Source organism: Sebastes umbrosus, chromosome 20 (genome assembly GCF_015220745.1).
Source record: "Sebastes umbrosus isolate fSebUmb1 chromosome 20, fSebUmb1.pri, whole genome shotgun sequence".
Lineage (NCBI taxonomy): Eukaryota > Metazoa > Chordata > Actinopteri > Perciformes > Sebastidae > Sebastes > Sebastes umbrosus.
In genome coordinates, this window is record NC_051288.1 from 7,582,062 (window position 1) to 7,602,580 (window position 20,519).

The 20,519-nt window shown below is 41.6% G+C and overlaps 1 protein-coding gene and 1 long non-coding RNA gene across 5 annotated transcripts in view; both read right to left on the reverse strand.

Annotated features, from left to right (window-relative positions):
• ca10a (carbonic anhydrase Xa) overlaps positions 1-20,519 on the reverse strand; it is a 378,831-nt gene that overhangs the window by 63,866 nt on the left and 294,446 nt on the right. The window lies entirely within an intron of this gene.
• LOC119479130 lies at positions 150-18,678 on the reverse strand. The gene is made up of 2 exons (XR_005204618.1): positions 18,473-18,678; positions 150-3,826 (listed from the first exon to the last, which is right to left on the reverse strand). It is a non-coding gene; the product is annotated as an uncharacterized LOC119479130 (long non-coding RNA).

Sequence of the window (20,519 nt, forward strand, 5' to 3'; positions counted from 1 at the left end):
AAGTACGGAAGTTACATGACCAATAACTCAACGTTGACCTTTCACATGGGACACGAACAGCGGTTTCCAGGGTGAAAGTCCGGCGTTTTCTAAGACCCACCCATCCACCCTGAACTCCTCCCTACGTGGACTATCCGGACTACTCTTTCTTTTTTTTTTTTTATACTACGTCACCTTTCCTAACTCACAATTACTTGGATTACATATGAATTATTATGTGGGCTATTCTAGTGCATTACTTTTCGAGGTCGGGGGACCTTGAGTTCATTTTGTTGTCATTTACAAGCAGTTGTGGGTGGCATTATTTCTTTTTCGATGCGCACCTAAATCTGCATTATGTAAAAATGCACGGTGGCCTATCAAGGTGAACACAAAAGGTCGGTGTGCACCTCAGCCAACGAGCCATAAAAATTGCTCTTTGTGAGGCTGTCGGAGCAGACGGAAATACGAGCAAACATAATCTACTGGAGGCCGCATTTGCCTCAGCAATGTGTATGCGTCACTGTATTCTTTTTCTCTTTCTCTGTGGCTCTCTCTCTCTCTCTCTCTCTCTCTCTCTGTACCCAAGCCCCCCAACAACATTTCCCTATAGCTTCTGCTAATGCCAGCAGCTGGCTCTGATGTTTATGTTTGCATGTCTCAGGTTGAATGGGGGCCCATTTAAAAAATCTTGAACCAGGGCCCATCAATGCTCGCAGCCACCACTGGCAAGCACCATGAAGAAGACGCCATGTATCCAGGAAATCCAAGTTGACTTGTATTGTGTTATCTCAGTGCACTGGCAGCCCCTGTTTTTGACTCCTTTTCAACAAAATAAGGTTTTAAGTCTTGATAGCGGATTAAACCACATGTTCTGGGATCTTTTTTTTTGTGTGTGCTTATGCTGAGGTCAATCCAGGATAGAGCTAGCAATGTATGTACAGTAATGTCACAGTTATTGTTGCTGGGAAGCATGCTAAATTGGGTAAAAGAGGATTATGCTAAGCCTGGCTAAGGGGGAAAAAAAAAAAGATATTATCACACTATGTCTAGCCTATTGAAATTCTCTGACCACATGGAAAACATATACATGTCTCTGACAATACAAGCCTGTTATACTATAAATAACCATTTTACTGAAATAAAAATACCAGTAAAACAGCGTCAAAATACTCTGCCACGAGAAAAAAGTCCTGTTACTTAAGTAAAAGTACAAATGTATCTAAAGTATCAAAAGTAAAATATTAGATCCGCATGAAGTGATGAGGAGACTTATGTCCCCCAAATTAATACATGATAGCCATTTATCTTATCTAATAGATACCATATACCAGTTTGAGAAGAGTTTATTTTTGTGACTGAATCAATGATTGTGTTCAAATTTCGCTAGCCTTAGATTGCTAAAGTTAAAGTTAACTATCCAGCCTACAGATAACTTTAGCCCTTGCCGGCTGAACGAAAAAGAACGTTTCCTTTTAGCTAACGTAGAATTTTCTAAGTAATCCGCCCAATACTGTAAGTTTAGGACACGGCTTCTGCAGAAGTGTCCTCAACCTGGCAACCCGCATGAACTTCGAGTCTCGGGTCTAGGGAGGAGGGGGCGGGGGGGGGGGGGGGGGGGGGGGACGGCTCTCGGCAATATTTTGAATTTGGACTGAGGTACCCATTTTACACACCAGCTCTAAGTGTTACATCATGCTCCTTTCAGTAGCCTACAGTACTTGAGTAAATGTACTTTCTACCACTGTACCCAGCGGCACCGGAATACGTTTTGAAGTGGGGGGGACATCCAGTTTTTGGTGACGACCATGATGAATACAGTGTTTCCAACAGGATTCTGTGAGACTGTGGACACATTTTGTACATTTTAAAGTTAAATGCATCAATCTGGTGCACTTTGAGAGCAAAATGAAGAGGCTAGATCTATGAAGAACTTTGCACTATCGTAAACAATGTAATCATAAACAATTTGGTTGTATGGTGATGACAAGGCAAAAGTCCTACCCACAAAGCATGTTAAACAAGACAGGGTCCTTGCTTCAAGACGAGTAGGTTGCCGACATCCCCATAGACCCCCGACGCACCGCGCAACGAGCACTCCACGGCCCCAAGAAGCGGCGAGGTCCGGGCGAGGAAACTCAAGGTTGGAGCCGTGAGCCACCTCCACCCCGGGCCTTTCCAACCTGACCCAGAGTCCTAGAGTCGGTGCACCTGAGGAAATGCAATGCAATGGCCAGCGAGCGCCTTGGGAGACGTCTCGACCGCCGGGTTTAAACCCCCCGACAGACTGCGTGGACCCCACCTGTTTCGGCGGGCAGGATGTCAGATCACTTCGATTTCATTTGAGTAAGGCTACAAAATAGGTGTATATGATTGGATAAAGATCCAACATGTTGCGCCTTATAGACATTATTGCCAGCGTATAGTCCTGATTCAGATGCATAATGCGATTTCAAAGGTTCCTATAAATCAGATATTAATTTCAGTTTTCATGAGAGGGAGGCCAAGAGAGCAACAAAGGGAGGATACATGTGAATGAAGGCTCATCGGTATGCTGGTCTCACAATGCTCCAGAAGATTGATTTTCGCAGGGGGTGGGGTGAAATGTGGCCTTTTGCTTCCTCTTTCTGACTGTCTCATGCTGAATAGTCATAATCACAGTGATGTTTTCTTCTACACGTGATGCTCTGTATAGGTCTTTGCCTTGTCAGATGTCTGTTTCTCCGGAATCATGATCTCATCCAATTGATAGAAAAGGACAACCGTCTTGGAGACAAAAAAGATGACCCACAAAGAAATAAATGATTGGAGTGACTAAAAACAGCATCTCTGTGTGTTTCCCCTTCTAAATCTGCCAGTATACGGTGTGTGTGTGAAGCTGCATCAGCATCCACAGATGAGCCTTTTTCTTTTTTTTTTAACTTGCTCTCAACCATCTCATTCCTCTTGGTTCCTAAGAAGAAAATTGCCTGCTTAGATCAACAACCTTGATAAAGCCAACTGCCTTGTTGACAATGCCTTTAATTTGAATGGGCCATTAAAACACTGAGTAACAGCTGAGTTGCCTCAGTCTCTCTGACTGATGTGAAGCTGCTGGTCACAATGAGGCTGACACCGTTTCCAAGCTATAGGTCCATATGTTTTACTGCAGTACGATGGGAAAATACAACCTCATTGTTTTACTCCGTAATGATGCTTAAGCATAGGCTGCACTAGACTGAGTGACTGTTGGGAATAGTTATATATAAGGCAGAACAGAAACCCGGTAATAGAAAAAGTAGTTTGATTATAAAGCTGCACCAATCAGTGCTTTTATATCCACAATGTATAAAATGGCTATGTGTAATGTTAAAGAGATTGCACTTAGTGATGAACCAGCAGAGAATTATTATCCAACTCTGCATGTTCCCTCAGCTCGATGAAACGTTTTAGCATCTTTAAACAATTTGTTTTGGTTTTATGACTTTGCCGTTTTGGTTCAACGTCATCGTTTTCAGTGAAAAAGCTCTGATAAACCAGCCCGGTCGCACAGCAGTTCTTAAAATAGTCATGTAAATTGATATATTGATTCGTGTACATTTTTTTTGTCTGATGGTCAGCACGAAATCAATTCGTATGTAATCAACGTAATTGTGAACCGGGAAGTATAAAGGACGGCAAACTCCCTGTAGGGAAGAGGTCGGGGTTGACGGGTGGGTCAACGTCCTGTAGGAAACCACAAGTCAGAGTGTATTTGTTTGTCAAGTTATGGCACTTCTGAAGTTCTTTTAACCCAATCACAATCTTTTCCTAAGTCTAACTAAGTAGTTTGTTGCCTAAGCCTAACCATGTCGATCTATTCCTAAACCTAATTAAGTAGTTTTATTTTGAAAATTCTGGAGCAAAAATTTAAACGTCCGTCACGTGTTGCTGGACATTCGTAGGAAGACAGATGAAAAATACGTTGTTGAAATTCGTCACAAAAAAAAGAAGAAGAAAAAAGAGATCCGTGTCTATGTACATGAATCAAATAGAATACATTTTGTGACTATTTCACTAACTGCCGTGAGACTGTGTTGGATAACCCCACTGTATACCACCTGCTCAGAACCAGACAACCTGGCCTCATTTTTATTTACATTTTTTTTAAAGACATGATGGCGTAAAAGTTCTCTTGGAGTTCTCCATTTTAGATAGAAAAACGTAGTCCGTCAAACAGTTTATTTAGACAACATTAACAAGTTACTGTTATAATGTCAATTTAAAGGTTGCTGATGAACAAACTTTTGATTCCTTTGCTTCCTGATGGCACTACCAAAGTTGGGTCCCTGGGTAGTTAGTTCCATTATTCCCCCTCAATACAAGTCCCCTGCTAATAGGTTTTTAATGTAAAATATCTGCAGGAAGTGTTGACTTTAATTGACTTTGGCTCAACACTACAGGCTGTTACACCGTTTGTAGCTATACCTACAAAAAGTACTGCACTGTACTGTAATTTGTATATCACACAAAATCAATTTGTATGTAATCCACGTAATCGTTAACCAGGGAGTATAAAGAGTGACAACCTCCACGTAGGGAAGAAGTTGGGGTGGATGGGTGGGTCAAACAAACACAGGACTTTCCCCCAGGAGGTCACTGTTAGGTCCCGCCAGTTCCGTATCGCCAGTTCCGTATCGCCAGTTCCGTATCGCCAGTTCCGTAACACCAGTTTCGTTACGCCAGTTCCGTAGTTATTTTAACGCCACTTCCGTAGATATTTTAATCCAAACTTGGTTTATTTGTCACATAACTCCAGTACTTAATAATAATAAATTCAACTTATATAGCACTTTTAAGAACTCAAAGACGCTTCCTTAGTTACTTTAACCCAAACTAAGTTGTTTTGTTGCCTAAACCTAGCCAAGTTTTTTTCCTGTAAAGACGTAAGTTTATTTTGAAAAAAAATGTAAGCACCTAACGAGCGGAAATTGACGCGTGATGCTGGACATTTGTAGAAGAACGCACGTAAAATGAGGAATAACTTTTCATACGGTATCATACAAGCTGTTGTATGACGATACGTTGAACACCGATCAACAAAAAGGCAAAGCAGAAATGTAATGAAATTAATGTATGAGAAAAAGGTAAACAAAGAGACTCAGAGCAGCCGAATGTAAATTTTCTGAATTGTTTTTTTAATTTGTCCATGCTGGAAATTATTATTTGAGACATGAACATTATTTGCTGTTTGAAATGACCCTGTGTCCTCAAGGGGATCAATAAACTTTAATATTGTCATCATCATAAAAAAATACGACTATATTGTCACTCCATCAACACGCACCTTACGTCTTACTTGTCAGATATTAGCCGTGTGCCGTGGTTTCGCCTGGATCTTTTCCATCAGGTCTTTTATTGCAAATCTCTTATGAGGCGAGAACCCATCAGAAGCGTCAGACAGAGTGACAGGAGACAAGCCATCTTGACATAGTCTCGCTTCGACTGCGAAAACCAATATCCTCAGTATTTGCCCAACGCGGTTTCTCATTTCAAGGTCAAGATCACATTATGGAATTACGTCGTGTGAAAGTGGTTTTCAGGGCTCAGGAAATGAATAGGATGCAGTACATGTGTCAAACCTGCAGGATAATGTACAGTCATGGGAGGTTGTTTTTGGTATTGTCTCGGTCTATCAACGGATCTGGTACCACGACATTACACGGACATTCCGCATATCATGAATACGCATTTTTGCCTTTCCACCTTGTATGCCGCTCTTTGCGTATCACGCAACGTCCTCAGTTAGGTTCAGGCAAGAAAACCACTTAGTTAGGGTAAGGGAAAACATCATGGTTGGGCTTAAAATAAGTATGAAAAACACGCGACAATCGTCACTAACATACGTACGAAACAAAACACCGATCAACACTGGTCTCCTGGTTAAAAGTCCGGTGTTTGTTGTTTTTTTTTGCGTGTCATTTGTACGCCATGCAAACATCCACAGTTAGGTTCAGGCAAAAAAAACAAAACACTTAGTTAGGGTAAGGGAAAACGTCATGGTTGGGCTTAAAATAAGTATGTAAACTAAGTAAAATACCTAATACGTCAACGTAACGCAACTATGGAAAACATGTCAAACGTAAATACGTTACGACATATGTCACTAATGTAACTTACGAAACAAAACACCAGTCAACACCAGTCTCGAACATGGGCATTGTGGTTAAAAGTCCGGTGTTTGTTGGGCCCATCTACATCCCCACCCGACCACCATAAGTGGTTTTTCTCGCTTCTTATACTACGTCACTAACTCTTAACGTAGCATTTATACGGGGATGCGTTTACATTGCAGTCAGTACATGAAACAAGGCGTACAAATGAGAAGCGAAAATCAATAAAGGCGTACTTATTGCACGCTAAACGCCTTGTGAATCATCGTGGCATTTATATGCCTTTTTGTGCGAACGGGCTCAGTGGCACTAGGGATGCACCGATACCGATACCGATACCGGATCGGATGTCGGGCCGATACTGACTAAAATAGTTTAATTTTTTATCAATTTGTTGCTGCATTAAAAAGGTTTACACTTAAATTGTAATTCCTGTTAATTTTTAAGATTTTTTTACCAAATTGCTGGTGCATTTACTAGTTAAATTTTGTCTAACAAAGTTAGGAAAACAATGTTTAAGTCAACCCTGATGTTGCCTTACACATAAAAGAATGATCCCAGTGACTTCCACACAGTGAGGCATACAGCTTATTAGTTAAACACTGTTATCGGATCGGTACTTGGTATCACCCGATACCCAAAACCCAGGTATCGGTATCGGGACTGAAAAAGACGGATCGGTGCATCCCTAAGTTGCACAGTCGACCAAACCAACTTAACTGTCCCAAATATATGGCTGACACGTTAAATCACATGAGAGTCTCCACCTCTGTCTCCCTTCTTTCCTCTCCCTCTCTCTCTCTCTTTCTCTGTGTCATTCCCTCTGGCAGACATGATAGTTTCTCTAATGGAACGACAGGGAGTAGCTCCAGCGCCAGTACTCGTGGGGAGACATTTGGGATGTTGTAACGCCCTTGAACAGATCAGATTAACACTGCTGCCTGGGGGAGGTTTTCTCAGGGAAACATATGACGACACGTAGCGTTAAGAATTGGAAATGATGAAAGGAAAAATCCACGTCATGTCAATGTCAGCCCCGTCTTTGGATTCATCTGAACACATCGGCGTTATGAAGACATTTCAAAACGCGCGAGACAATCTTTCATTGCACCCATGTGGATGCGAGACACTGTATCACAATGAACAGTGAGGTGAATGTGGATTTCCTGCAGGTTTGACGAAGTGGAGTCTGGTGCTCCTTTTGAGATCTACCAAACCTTTCAATCTTGCTGAAGACTTTGGGGGGGGTTTTCCTATTTGGTTTGAAACCATCTCTTTGTTTTCATGTTGCACTTTCATTTCAAGATTGGGGACAAGCAAAAGACAGATTTAAAGGAAGAATGGCCAAAGTTCCACTCCTTACGTTCTTACATTTTCACAATAAAAGCCCTGGACATATGGTATTCGAGTATTTTGCATTTTCGTGTCGTTTATTTGTCATACTACCGATGTGTAAACGTCTTTAGTGAGGAAATGTTTTTTTTGTGATATGGTCGAAATAACCCTTCATTTATGTCAATCTATTCCATAAATTGGCTGTAGAATGGATTTGGGAGGTTTGTTTTTCCCTTTCCCCCCACTGTGCTTGATCATAAACACTACACAAATCAAGCACAGTTGACTGATATTTCATAGATTTTCATGAAACTGTCTGAGCTGAACAGATGCCCCCGTCTTTGCCTACAACCACCGTCTGTACATACAAGAGTTGATAGATTTTCAAAACCACTCAAGGAAGTATACTTATATCCATCGCCCCTCTGTTTGCCATGTTGACCCTTTGTTAGACCGCAAATCTATCGGCCTCTCTGGAGTTAACATGCATCATCTGCTTATGTAAGAAGGAAGGCCAACAGGGAGCAGCCAGAGAGAAAAAGCAAGAGATTATGAGTGTGCGAGTGAGCGACAGTTTGTGTTTGTAATTGGATGCGGCGGTGTTTGTGTACATTTCTGCATGTATATAAGTTCATGGTCTGTGTCTCCCTCCCCTCAGCCTATCAGTCGCTGCGTTCTCTGCCTCCATCTCCTTGGGTTATAAAGATAAGCAGCTGAAACTTTTTGGAGCCAAAGCAGGGAAGAGATCCAAATCCTCCCGTAATCCCCTGCCGGCTCATTCTTTAGCTGTAATTATGTATCAGATACAGCAGGCAACAAGCAGGCCACATCCAGGACCACAAAATATTACAAATTGTTGCTTTTCACAGACATTTTGCAAAACACTTAACCCCTCTCTTGATGAGTGTAGCATCTCTGTAGATTCGCTCGGCAAGCACCTGTTTGGGCGACTCGTTCAGCCATGCTTAATTGAAAGCTGTTTGCCACCACTGAGTGGCTTTGAACCTGTGCCTTTGTGAGAGTGGTTGAATTTATAGGTGATTACGGCTGTGTTTGTGCACTGGGAAACATCAGGCAAATGTGGGGTGTTTTCAGTACCATATGCTTTTGCTGTTATTGCTGTAGGAACTCATGATAGCTTGTATGTTTTGGTGGCAACCTTTAGGTTTATATACAAGTACTACTAATCTTCCCTCTGGTTGCAAAAAGAAGTCAGATTGTATAGAAGTCTATGAGAAAATGAGCCTACTTCTCACTTGATTTATTACCTCAGTAAACATTGTAAACATGAGTTTATTATCTCAATCGCTAGTTTCAAGTCTTCTTCAATACAGCATGATGTTCATTTAGTAAATTATGGTCCAATTTAGAGTCAAATAGATCATAAAGCAGGGTATGTTTTAGGGCGGGGCTACCTTGTGATTGACAGGTCGCTACCACGGTGTTGTCTGGTCTGGGTGTTGTCCGTGTTTTTGTCATGTCACCTCTGGTTGCAAAAAAACAAGATGGCGACAGCCAAAATGCCGAAATCAAGGCTTCAAAACCGTTGTCCAAAAACCATTAGGTGAGTTCACGGTGACTACATCCACTGTTTGGCTTAAAATGACTATGTTTGTTACGTTAATAAGCTACGGACGTAAATTGAAATAAGTGAACGTTGACTTTTGGTGTCACACAGAACACTAACAGCGGTCTCCTGGGTGAAAGTCCTGTGTTTATTTGACCCAACCATCCATCCACCTTGACCAACGTGAGTTTACTTCGTTTTTAAGTTTACTTACGCAAAAAAAGCACTTGGCTAAGCTTAGGAAAATATCGTGATTTGGGTCAAAATAAGTACGCTTGTTACGTAAAATAAGTAGCCTATGTTTGTTGCATACCTGATGTTAGTTACGTATGTAAGTTATTTAACAAAACTATGGTAAAATAAGTCAGTCACCGTTGACTTGGTTTCACACAGGAAACTAACAGTGGTTTCTTGGGTGAAAGTCCTGTGTTTGTTTGACCCATCCATCCACCCTGACCAATATAGGTTTACTTTGTTTTTAGGTTTATTTACGCCACAAAAGTACTGGCTACGCTTAGTAAAATATTGTGGTTTGGCTTAAAATTAGTACGTTTGTTACGTAAAATAAGTAGCCTACGTTTGTTACGTAACTGACGTTAGTTAAGTATGTAACAAAACTACAGTAAAATAAGTCAACGTTGACTTGGTTTCACACGGAACACTAGCAGCGGTCTCCTGGGTGAAAGTCCTGTGTTTGTTTGACCCATCCAACCTCCTCTCCCACCCACCCTATGTGGACCTTCTTGCTCTTTATACTAAGTCAGTTGCTCTGACCATCTAATAAAGACGCAGATGGGTTTCGATTGGAGTTAGTTGAAAGCCCGGTGCGTCTAATACAGACACTAAAGGGTGCCTTGGTGTGTCGGTATCAGAAGCCGAGGCACAGTAACCAAGCGTTGGTGTTTGATGAGATGGGAGTGAGAACGGGTTGGATTTACACAGTCCTCTACATTGCATATAGCTATTTCCTCTTTATGTTGATAAAAATATAATCTGGCTAGCATTACGTTCCCTACAAAGTGTTTTTGCTGATGCAAATGAGTTGTATATGAACATAATTTGTAGGAGACGAGGTTGGTGTGTGTGTGTGTGTGTGTGTGTGTGGTCATTAACACAAGCGAATCTGAGCAACTCCTCTTCTTTCTCAATCAGCTCCGTCCACTGCTGCAAGGTCCCTAAATGTCATGAGCACTCACTGTGAAATTGCAATTAACAACGTAATAAATAAGTGGTCGAGAAACAGTCTCTCGCAGGCCTGGACGGACAGAGGGACATCCAGCTAATTAAGATTTTATGATCAATTAGGAGCATTCGAGAAGAGTCATTCCGCACAAAGCAGCACAGGGACGTAATGAAGTTCAAGAGTCATTCATTTGGTTCTTCCCTGTTCCTTTTTCAGATATACTATACATTGTGTGAGTGTGAGCGTGTGTGTGCATGCATTTTTCTCAAGGAGAGTCTGCCCACTCCTCCACACACACACTCCCCATGGTGTGCACCTCCAGCCAGTTTGGCGTGGGAAAGGGCTGTGAAGTTCACTGAGCAGATTTAAAGTAGCTAAAAAGTTCCCTGCAGTGCCTTTTCCAATGCCTTTCACGTGAAGTGGGCAAAGCCAAGCTGGAATTATTTCCCTGTTCACAGAGAGCTGGAGAAAAAAAGAAAAGGATGGAGGGGAGCGGAAGGGAGTGGTCCTCAGAGGGCCCCAGACTGTAATGCATTTCAGGTTGAAACCAGATCATGGACAATTAGAGGAGAAATGGCTGACTTGGTAAACAGCGGTCCTCCACGGACCCATCTCAGATGGAGACTAATTCCACTCTCTGCGTCTGAGAGGAAGTGTTGTCTCTCGCTGTCATTAGCAGCGGCAGTTTGGGGCAGCCACAAATTCCTTCTTGATCGTTTAAATCATAAAAAAAGAACAAATTAGATTCCTCCACCTTTCTGTCTGGCTCACTTTTCCCCTCTCCTCCTCAGTCTAACATCCTCTAAGTGTTTTTCAATACATCAGCCGGCTGTTTCCTCCTCTGTCACATATTCCAAATATTACGGGTGGGGGAAAATGTGTTTTTTTTTTACGATTTTGAAATAGATTTTTTAATGCCAGGATCAATATATTTCCTTCATTTGAGTCTATGTGGAGGTAGAAGGAAGTTACCGTTTTTATTGTTGTAGTGTAAGTAACGTCACGTCATATCCGTTCCGTATCCATCAAAAACCAAAACAAACCGCAAGCCAAAACGAAAAAGTAGAAAACGGCGAAGGGTCCGGGTGAATACGATCTGCACCCTCACATTTTAAATCCAAAGTGGTAAACACTACACATCCAGTAAAGTATGGAAACACTTTGGGTTTCACACATTGACAGGAAAAGCTGAGCGAGACATCATGTCTAAAGCTGCATGCTAACTCTGTCATGGACAGGTAATGTTATTGTATTGAGGTAACGTGCGGTCAAATCAGCCGTCACTCTCATCTCTGTGGTCAAATGGGCCGACGCTACAACTGTAGAGCACCCATATACTGACATTTATGTTAAATGCATTCAAACGGCCCCGATGGAGCTGACCATGGATGTATAAAGAGAACGGAGCTAACGGGAGAGCTAGAGACGGACTTGGCGAAGTTAGCGGAATGGTAACTGTATATACAAAATACATATATGGAAATGAGATTGATTGGATTATATTCACCTGAAGTATCAAACATTACATATCCCTTATAAACTAAAAAGAAAATACCACTAATTTGTGAAGGAAATGTCTTTATTCTTTGATTTTTGGGTTGCTGGAAATTATTTTTTATAAATATTTCCTGACAGCGACTGATATATTTGACTTCAGGACATCTCTGACTACACACAAGCTGAAAATGAAACATTCTTACTGTATTCATTTCCAAAGTAAAAGTCCCTAGAAGTGTATGATTCAGCTTTCAGTGTTACAAAAGTTAACAATAAATCGTAATATCGAATCGCAATACTTGTAGAACACTGAAAAATTGACATATACATATCGAATTGGCACCCGAGTATCGTGATAGTATCGTATTGGGAGATTGGTGTATTGTTCCAGCCCTGTCAAATATATATGCAAAATGTCCCCTCCTGTCCTCCACCCTCCTTATCTTCAAGTGCAGGAATTTGTCAGAAACACACAGCAGAGGTAGAAAGACAGAGACGAATGGAGAGATAAAAGAGAGAGGAAAGGAAAACATGCCGGGGAGATGCAGTTCACTGTAATGAGCGTGACAGATTGGCCTCTAAACAGACTAATTGTAATAAGGCATATTCCCTTTTAAAAATAGATGAGGAGTAATGAGGCAGGGACACAGAGGACAATACAGAGTGCAATGGCGTGCGTGAGACCTGGACGAGCGTATCCGGAAGGCACTCTGCAATATGCGAACATGTTGTGTTTTGGCAAAGAACAATCTGCGGCCTTGGGCAGGGCATCGGAGCATCTCGGGTGGATTAAAGTCATAGCGGGGTGTCAAACACAGGCAGCTCGTTTAATTACACACCGCACGAGGCCTCGCACTTCAATTGTGTTGTGTGTATACGTACGGGTTGTGGTTGATAGGCAGATAACCGTTTTGTGGTGTTTTAATCACCATTTACACTGATTGTATGACAGTAGAGGCGGTAGCGGTGCCTGTTCGGGGTGTCACAAAACAGCAACACTCAAGCTGTGTTGCAAATCCATGCAACATACTTATTATCTCTGCCAGGCGTCGCCCGAGGAGATGATGCGTTCAGTCGTGTGTGTGCATCTGTCCGTCTGTCCACGGCTAATCCCGCATACTATTGGACCCATTAGCCTAATATTTTTGGTGCTTATTCATGACTTTATGCTCAAGGACCTCTTTTGGTTGCGGTGATTCACACTTTTTAAAAAAAAACATATTTTATTGACTGTTTTATATCATCATTGAATGCCGACTCCTCACTAATCTTAACCGGCCGGTAGGGGCCGCAAGTCATCAACAACTGCTTCAGCTTGAAATCTTGCTTCCGCTACGTATTACGAATTAATCCTCTCTTGATTCGCATGTCAAAGTAAGATACATTTAATGTATGTAGGCCTATGTATGTATAACTATCACTTATTAAATGACTAGGGATGAGTATTATTAGGATTTTATCGATACTGCTACCTTATCTGTTCGGTTCTTTATCAATACTCTTATCGATTCTTTTTCATAACTAAACAACTGTTTAGCAGTTGTTTTTTAACATATTATTTTTGGTAGAGAGATGAAGGGCTGCTTTGTCTTAGCCAGCTGCTAAGTTTACCAGCATTTTAAGATACGTGGCAAACTAAGCAAAACAGTTAGACTACATATAGAAAGCTTTTTGTTTTAGCTAGTTTGCAACAATTCGCTATTAGCCGAGCTAGCGTGTTGTGCTTGTGTAAACACAGCAGCGGTGGATGAGAGACAGCGGACAGAGCAGATTGAAATATCGCTTTTCTCCGGTCTTTAATAATTTAGCACCGGTGCCCGGTTAATGCCATGTCTCGATACCCATCCCTACAAATGACAAAACTGAACGGAGCGCTGACTACAATGAAGCACATCTTCTCATGTTGGTAAGAGGAGAGCTAGTTAGCTGATAGCACCTGGTGGGCAGCAGAGAGTTACAGTTACATACGGTGTAGCTGCTCGGAACCGCAGAAAAGCAGAACGTATCTACGTGCGAGTGAAAACACGTCTGATACGCTTGCGGTCTAGATGGGGGGTGGGTGTGGTTGCACTTTTGTAGTTCTAAGAGTTTTGAATGTGTAGCGTGTTCACATTAGAAAAGTGACAAGTATACTCAAAATAGTTAGTATGCACTCTAAAAAAAACTGTGTGCATAATCACACAATGCAAAGCACAAAGACAATGAAGGACCAGCTGAAAAAGAAATTCCTTCAGAAGTTTCACCTTGAGAAAGAATATTTGCTTTTTTCACTGTAAGTCTGAAAGAAAAATAATTTCACAAACTCTGGCTGGGGAAACAAAAAAAAGTTTTTTTCTGCACATTTAATGGGATGTTCTACTGTCATGGCTTATTTATTTTGCTAAAAGTTTCATGAGCATATCAAACCGTGAGCTCTGTATCATTAATCCAACTGAACCCACTGTTGTTAAACCTCAAATGTGCAAGCGTTTATATTTTATGTTCCTACCTACATAAAATAAAAGTAAAAAAAATATAAGTTCTAACCTCAGAGATTCAACTTTAATGCCATATCAAATAAAGCCCCAATCTCTCTTTTGATATTTTTTATTATGAAAGGGCATAATCCTAGGCTTTTAATTGACACAAATGAAGGAAGAGTTTCACTGATGGTAGTTTAATATTTATAATCTTCCAAATTGGTACAATTAGTAAAAAAAACATCTTCATGTTTGAAGGAAGTCAAATGAAATGTAGACCTAGTTCGAAAGCAACTTTTGAACATAATGCAGCTGTAGAATCACATTGTGCCAATGGGATAACACACTGTCACTGTGAACTTGTAGCCAATGAATGTAAATCCAAGCTGAAACCTTTTGCCAAGGCCAATTACCCATCCTTGCATCCAACTGCCTAATTATCCCAAATTAGCTGACTCGGTGGATTATACTATGAATTAGTTGTTATCAAATTCATGCAGCAGTGCTGAATATTAACACTGTAATTTAAAGCGAGTGATTTTCAAGCTAATTCCAATGTATAGGGGAGGACACAGCAGAAACACATGTACCCTGGTATAACACAACCTAATGCAACACTGCAAACTATATCCTCGTTAATTACTATTTAATCAACATTCTGAGCAAGTGTACATATGAGCTTTTGGATGATATACTATGATATGTTGGTGGTGCACCCACTTCGAATGTTGTCAGCCAATTGACTGGGCGTTATCGACGGTTATCAGCCTCATAGATATGGGTTAGAAGGGACTTTGTACACCTACTAATGGGTTCTGAAGGCTGTTATCATCTAATCACATGGTTGATCACCGATACCAATACAAGAAGATGATACCGACGTCTAGTGGCTGTTGTAATCATGAAGGGAGCAGAGGAGGAAGTCAAGCGACATATTAAAATTTGAAGAAATTCCCTCCAGGCTTTCCTGAGACATCACGTTCACAAGAATGGGACGGACGGACATACTGATGGACATATGGACAACCCAAAATCAATTCCTCCGGCACGGCGTAATTATAAATTAAGTCCAGGGCGTCAAATACACCAAAATGTTGCGCACTTCAGCGCTTGTTACCAAATCACAAGGCAACTTTTAGGTACTACAAGTACAAAAATAAAAATAGTATGGCACTAAACTATTGGAAATAACAATAAAGCCAATAAGAGTAGTATTTTATTATGAATTTACTTTGTCAGTAACATGTGTAAGTAAAAACTGGAGGTTGTTACTTAGCTACCGGCTCACTTTTGTCTTTTTGTGTGAGCATGTTCGAGAGCTCTGTGGTGGAGAGCTCTTCACACAGCGGTGTTACACGTCAGTCAAGCCCTCAGCGTGGGCTAGGAAAACCAAGAGATGAGTTAGTGGAGGACAAGGAGGTCGAGTGGAAGAGGAGGAAAGAAGAGGAGGAGGAGGAGGGGCAGATGGAGTAGCGAGGATGAAACATCTGCACGGCATGGGAGATGACAGAGCAAAGCTGATGTGACGGAGGGCGGGACAGCTGTGGGAGATAAGAGACAGACAGAGAGAGAGAGAAAGAGGGGGGGGGAAAAAGACAAGGAGGAAGAGGAGGAGGCGACGACGGGATGCTGGCCCGGTCTGTCAGAGATGAATGCAGCGAAACAGGTAGAAACAAACGGCAAACACGGAGCTCGCCTCGGTAGTGAGCTTCACACTTCAGTTAGATGAAATAAACCAAAATGGAAAACAAAGCCGACATTCATGGTCTATTTGAACTGAAGGATGACTCAGCTCTTTGGGTTGACCTTTGGGCTTGAAACCCTCTTTTTTTGCTGAAAGTGTTTTGTAAGACTTCACAAATTGCCAATCCCTCCCACTCAGATGCAGTTAAGTGAATTCCTGACGAAAATGCCACCGCGGTGTTACAGTTCCGTCATGAGAGAAGCAACTCAAGTGTTTATACAAATCTTTAAACCTGTTTTCAACCCTTGCACACCTTTACGTTGTAACCGAGAGTGTGATTCAAACAAACAGGAAGTTAAAAGTTTGATTACAGTTTTCTTTTGTTCATGAACATGGTAGAGCTTTATTACACTATTGTGGTATGTGGCAAGCCATGTATTCATGTGATTATATAATGTATAATTATTAGAGCTAGATTGTAGATACTGGTATCATATGAAACTAGACAACCTAAAGGAATCCATTGATACCAACCATGTCATACTAGCTTGTTGCCAAGGAGGTTAAATAACGCTCCAAACCTACTCTAAATTTTGTCGACAAAGAACGGGCATGGCCATTTTCAAAGGGGTCCCTTGACCTCTGACCTCAAGATATGTGAATGAAAATGGGTTCTATGGGTACCCACGAGTCTCCCCTTTACAGACATGCCCACTTTATGATAATCACATGCAGTTTGGGGCAAGTCATAGTCAAGTCAGCACACTGACACACTGACAGCTGTTGTTGCCTGTTGGACTGTAGTTTGCCATGTTATGATTTGAGCATATTTTTTATGCTAAATGCAGTACCTGTGAGGGTTTCTGGACAATATCTGTCATTGTTTTGTGTTGTTAATTGATTTCCAATAATAAATATATACAAGCAAGCATATTTGCCAACTCCCATATTGCCCCATTGTCACCGATATCCGATCCAGCTATTCGAGTCAGTATTGGCTTGATACCCGATCCATCGCTATTGGTGCATCCCTACTAGATAAGTACGTTTGTTACGTAACTGATGTTACTTTATGCATGTAAGTTACGTAACATAAGTAAGGTAAAATAAGTCAGCGTTGACTTGGTTTCACATATGGGACACAAAAAGTGGTCTCCTGGGTGAAAGTCCTGTTTGTTTGACTCGTCCAACTTGAACTCCTACCCAACCTATGCAGACTTTCTCGCTCTTAATACTACGTCAGTTGCTTTGACGGCCTAATACCGATGCAAATGGGTTTACATTGGAGTTAGTTGAAAGCCCGGTGCGTCTCATACAGACGCTAAAATGCGCCTTGGTGCGTCGGTATCAGACGCCGAGGGGCACTGACCAGGCGTCGGTATTTGACGAGTTGGGAGTGAGGACGGGTTGACCTTGCAGCGTAATCCACTTCTCCACTATCCAGCTATATGTTCAGAATTCTGAAAACTCCAATGTTCCACCAAAATATGGCTAAAAATATACCATGTACATTCACAGTGAGATTCTGTAAGCTCAGTTCTAAAATCTCGTTGTTGCATCATGACCTTTGGCAATGGTTTACGTGCTCCATCCCTAATCTCTCATGTGTTCAGCCGTTTGAGGTCATGTGGAGGGTGCGCAGCAGGCGTGCTCTGCTCGCCTCAACATCTGATAACGGCTGACCTATGACTCTATACAGTTGAGCACACAGACAGGATTATCCATTCTCAGGGCTGGAACAATGCCTCGTGGATTTGCCCGGGCTGAGCATAACACTCATGACTCATACCTTTAAGTTACAGAAATGTTTAAGGCAACATTTTGTCAGTGCGGCCGGGCCACCGTCTGCTATTTTGATCCAGCCCAGTCGCACAGCAGTTCGTGAAATAGTTATGGAATTTAATGTATTGATTCGTGTACATAGACACGAATTTCACTTTTTTTTTGTTATGATAGTCAGCACAAAATCAATTTGTATGTCATCCACCTAATTGATGTGACCAGGAAGTATAGAGAGCGGTGAACGGCGCGTAGGGAGGAGGTCGGGCTGGATGGACGGATAAAAACACAGGACTTTCGCCCAGCAGACCGGTGTTTGTGTCCCGTGTGAAACCACAAGTCAGAGTTGATTTATTTGTCACGTAACTCCCGTACTTAACTTACAGCACTTTAGTTATTTTAACCAAAACCAAAATGTTTTCCTAAAGCTAACTAAGTCGTTTTTGTCAAGTAACTTCCGTACTTAAGTTACGCCACTTCCGGTGTAATTTAAACTCAAACTGCAATCTTTTCCTAAGTCTGACTAAGTAATTTGTTGCCTAAGCCTAACCAAGTCGATCTTTTCCTAAGCCTAATTAAGTAGTTTGTTGCTTAAGGCTAACCAAGTCGATCTTTTCCTAAGCCTAATTAAGTAGTTTGTTGCTTAAGGCTAACCAAGTCGATCTTTTCCTAAGCCTAATTAAGTAGTTTGTTGCTTAAGCCTAACCAAGTCGATCTTTTCCTAAGCCTAATTAAGTAGTTTGTTGCTTAAGGCTAACCAAGTCGATCTTTTCCTAAGCCTAACTAAGAAGTTTAGTTGCCTAAGACTAACTAAGTCGATCTATTCCTAAACCTAACGAAGTAATTTGTTGCCTAAACCTAAACAAGTCAATCTATTCCTAAACCTAACTGAGCAGTTTTATTTTGAAAAGACTGGAACAGAAATTGACACGTGTTGCTGGACTATAGTTGGAAAACGATTAACTAAAAATACGTAGTTGAAAGTCATGCGGAGTGTCACGAAAAAGAAATGGAAACTCGTATCTATGTACACAAATCAAATAGATTAAATTTCGTGACTATTTCAGAAATTGCCGTGAGACTGTGTTGTTTGAATCGGAAGGTAATAGACGGACAAGAGGGGAGGCTGACGGCGCCGAGGACGGGCAACCGGCTAATTAAATACCACATCAGTGAGCACAGGAGCTCTATAGCCCGCTGTGAATGTAAGCGGGGAGAGAGAGGGCAGCCGTGCCTAACTCCAGTGCTTTCCAGTTCAATCCGGTCCACTGCAGGGCTCATTATGAAAGGTTTAGGGTGTACAGTGTTGCTTGAAAATGGTGGAGGGAGAGAAGAAAAGGATAAACACTTACAGTGGCTTTGAAGCAGAGAGAAGCTAAACCTCACTAATGTCTCTAACACGGGATGCAAGTTTTATGAATCCACCTTGTGTGCTCATAAAACCTCAGGTTTCTCATCACCATTTATAGTATTTCATAAGCTACAACAAGACCATATTAGCATAATCATTAATCTTACCCTTAATTACCAGAAGCACACAACTAAGGCTTTCCTGATTAATCTGTAAAGACTTTCATTTGTAACACCGCCCGCTCTCCTTGGGGTCCGTCTTCTCTCGCTCTCTGTTCATCGGGAGCGACGGGGCAGCGGTTTTATTTGCACCACTCGAGCAGAAGACAGAAGCCATTTTGCTCAGCGGAGCGGATCTTAGGGCGTAATTACGCCGGCTGATTGGTAAATTAGATTAGAGTATGGAGGTGCATGCTGTGTAGGAGATGGAATGAAACTTTGGGACTTCGTGGACCACGCTTTAGGAGGTGCTACCCCCTCGACATTTTCTCGGAGACGCATACACCCACACACATGGATTCACAATTTACACCTTTTGTACCGTCTAAAGACGAATGTGCCAAGGTGTGAGTGCTTTCCAAATGTGCCGAGCACAGATGTAAAGAAAGTAATGTTGCTGGTTCAGTACATCTCAAACCAATTAGTATATTACATTTGCAGTTGCCTCAGAAATACATCTAGAAAATAAAATAGCAATGAATAGAAGACGTGGAGTGGCGGAGCTCCAACTACAGAAGTTACATTATGTACCTCTAATCAGCAGAGAAAGTTAAAAGAAAAAAAAAAACTTACATAAAAAGTAAGTTAAATGAATAAGCAATGACCTCTGAGTTTGTAACTTGCTGAGAAAAAACTTTCCAGCAGTCTTTTTTATCTGCGGCAAACGCTGCCAGAAGTTTCATCACATTGGAGGAAAGGGGTTTATCATTATAATTGAGAGCAAAGATCAAGAAAAAACCCTTAGAAACCTATTTGGAAGCTAAAATGTTTACTTCAGAGGAGAAGTACTCCTTCCAAGAGTATAATTTAATGAATTGAACAAATAATATTCTTGTAAGTAATCTTCCCCAGAGGTTTTGGTGGCAAATATCAGGTGCAGGCACTCTGTCACTTTAGTGTTTGCCTGGTTGTCGTTTTCCGTTCCTCTTTACCTAACCGTTGGATGATACAGTACATAGGCTCTGTTCAGACCTGGCATTAACATACGGCTTGCGTGATCCGATCACAAGAATACAGCTGTGAGTACAGCTGTGAACGCACTCGAGACGCGTTGAGATCCGATGTTCTCGGACCACATTCAGAGGTTGGCCCGTATATGGCCACATTCTTTTATCAGTGTGTACGCCAATGTGTCCTGGGCCACATTGAAGGGCTGTCTATTCAACTGACGTGTGCGTAGATGTTGTGCTGCCGTAGCGCACCAGAACAACGCCCCGCCACTTTTCTTTTCTCCAAGGAAATAGAATATTTGCAGTCCACATAATCCGGTTGAAATTCATATACATTTTTTTAAGCGCTTGAACAGGCCTTTACATATCGGGGGTGTGACGAATAA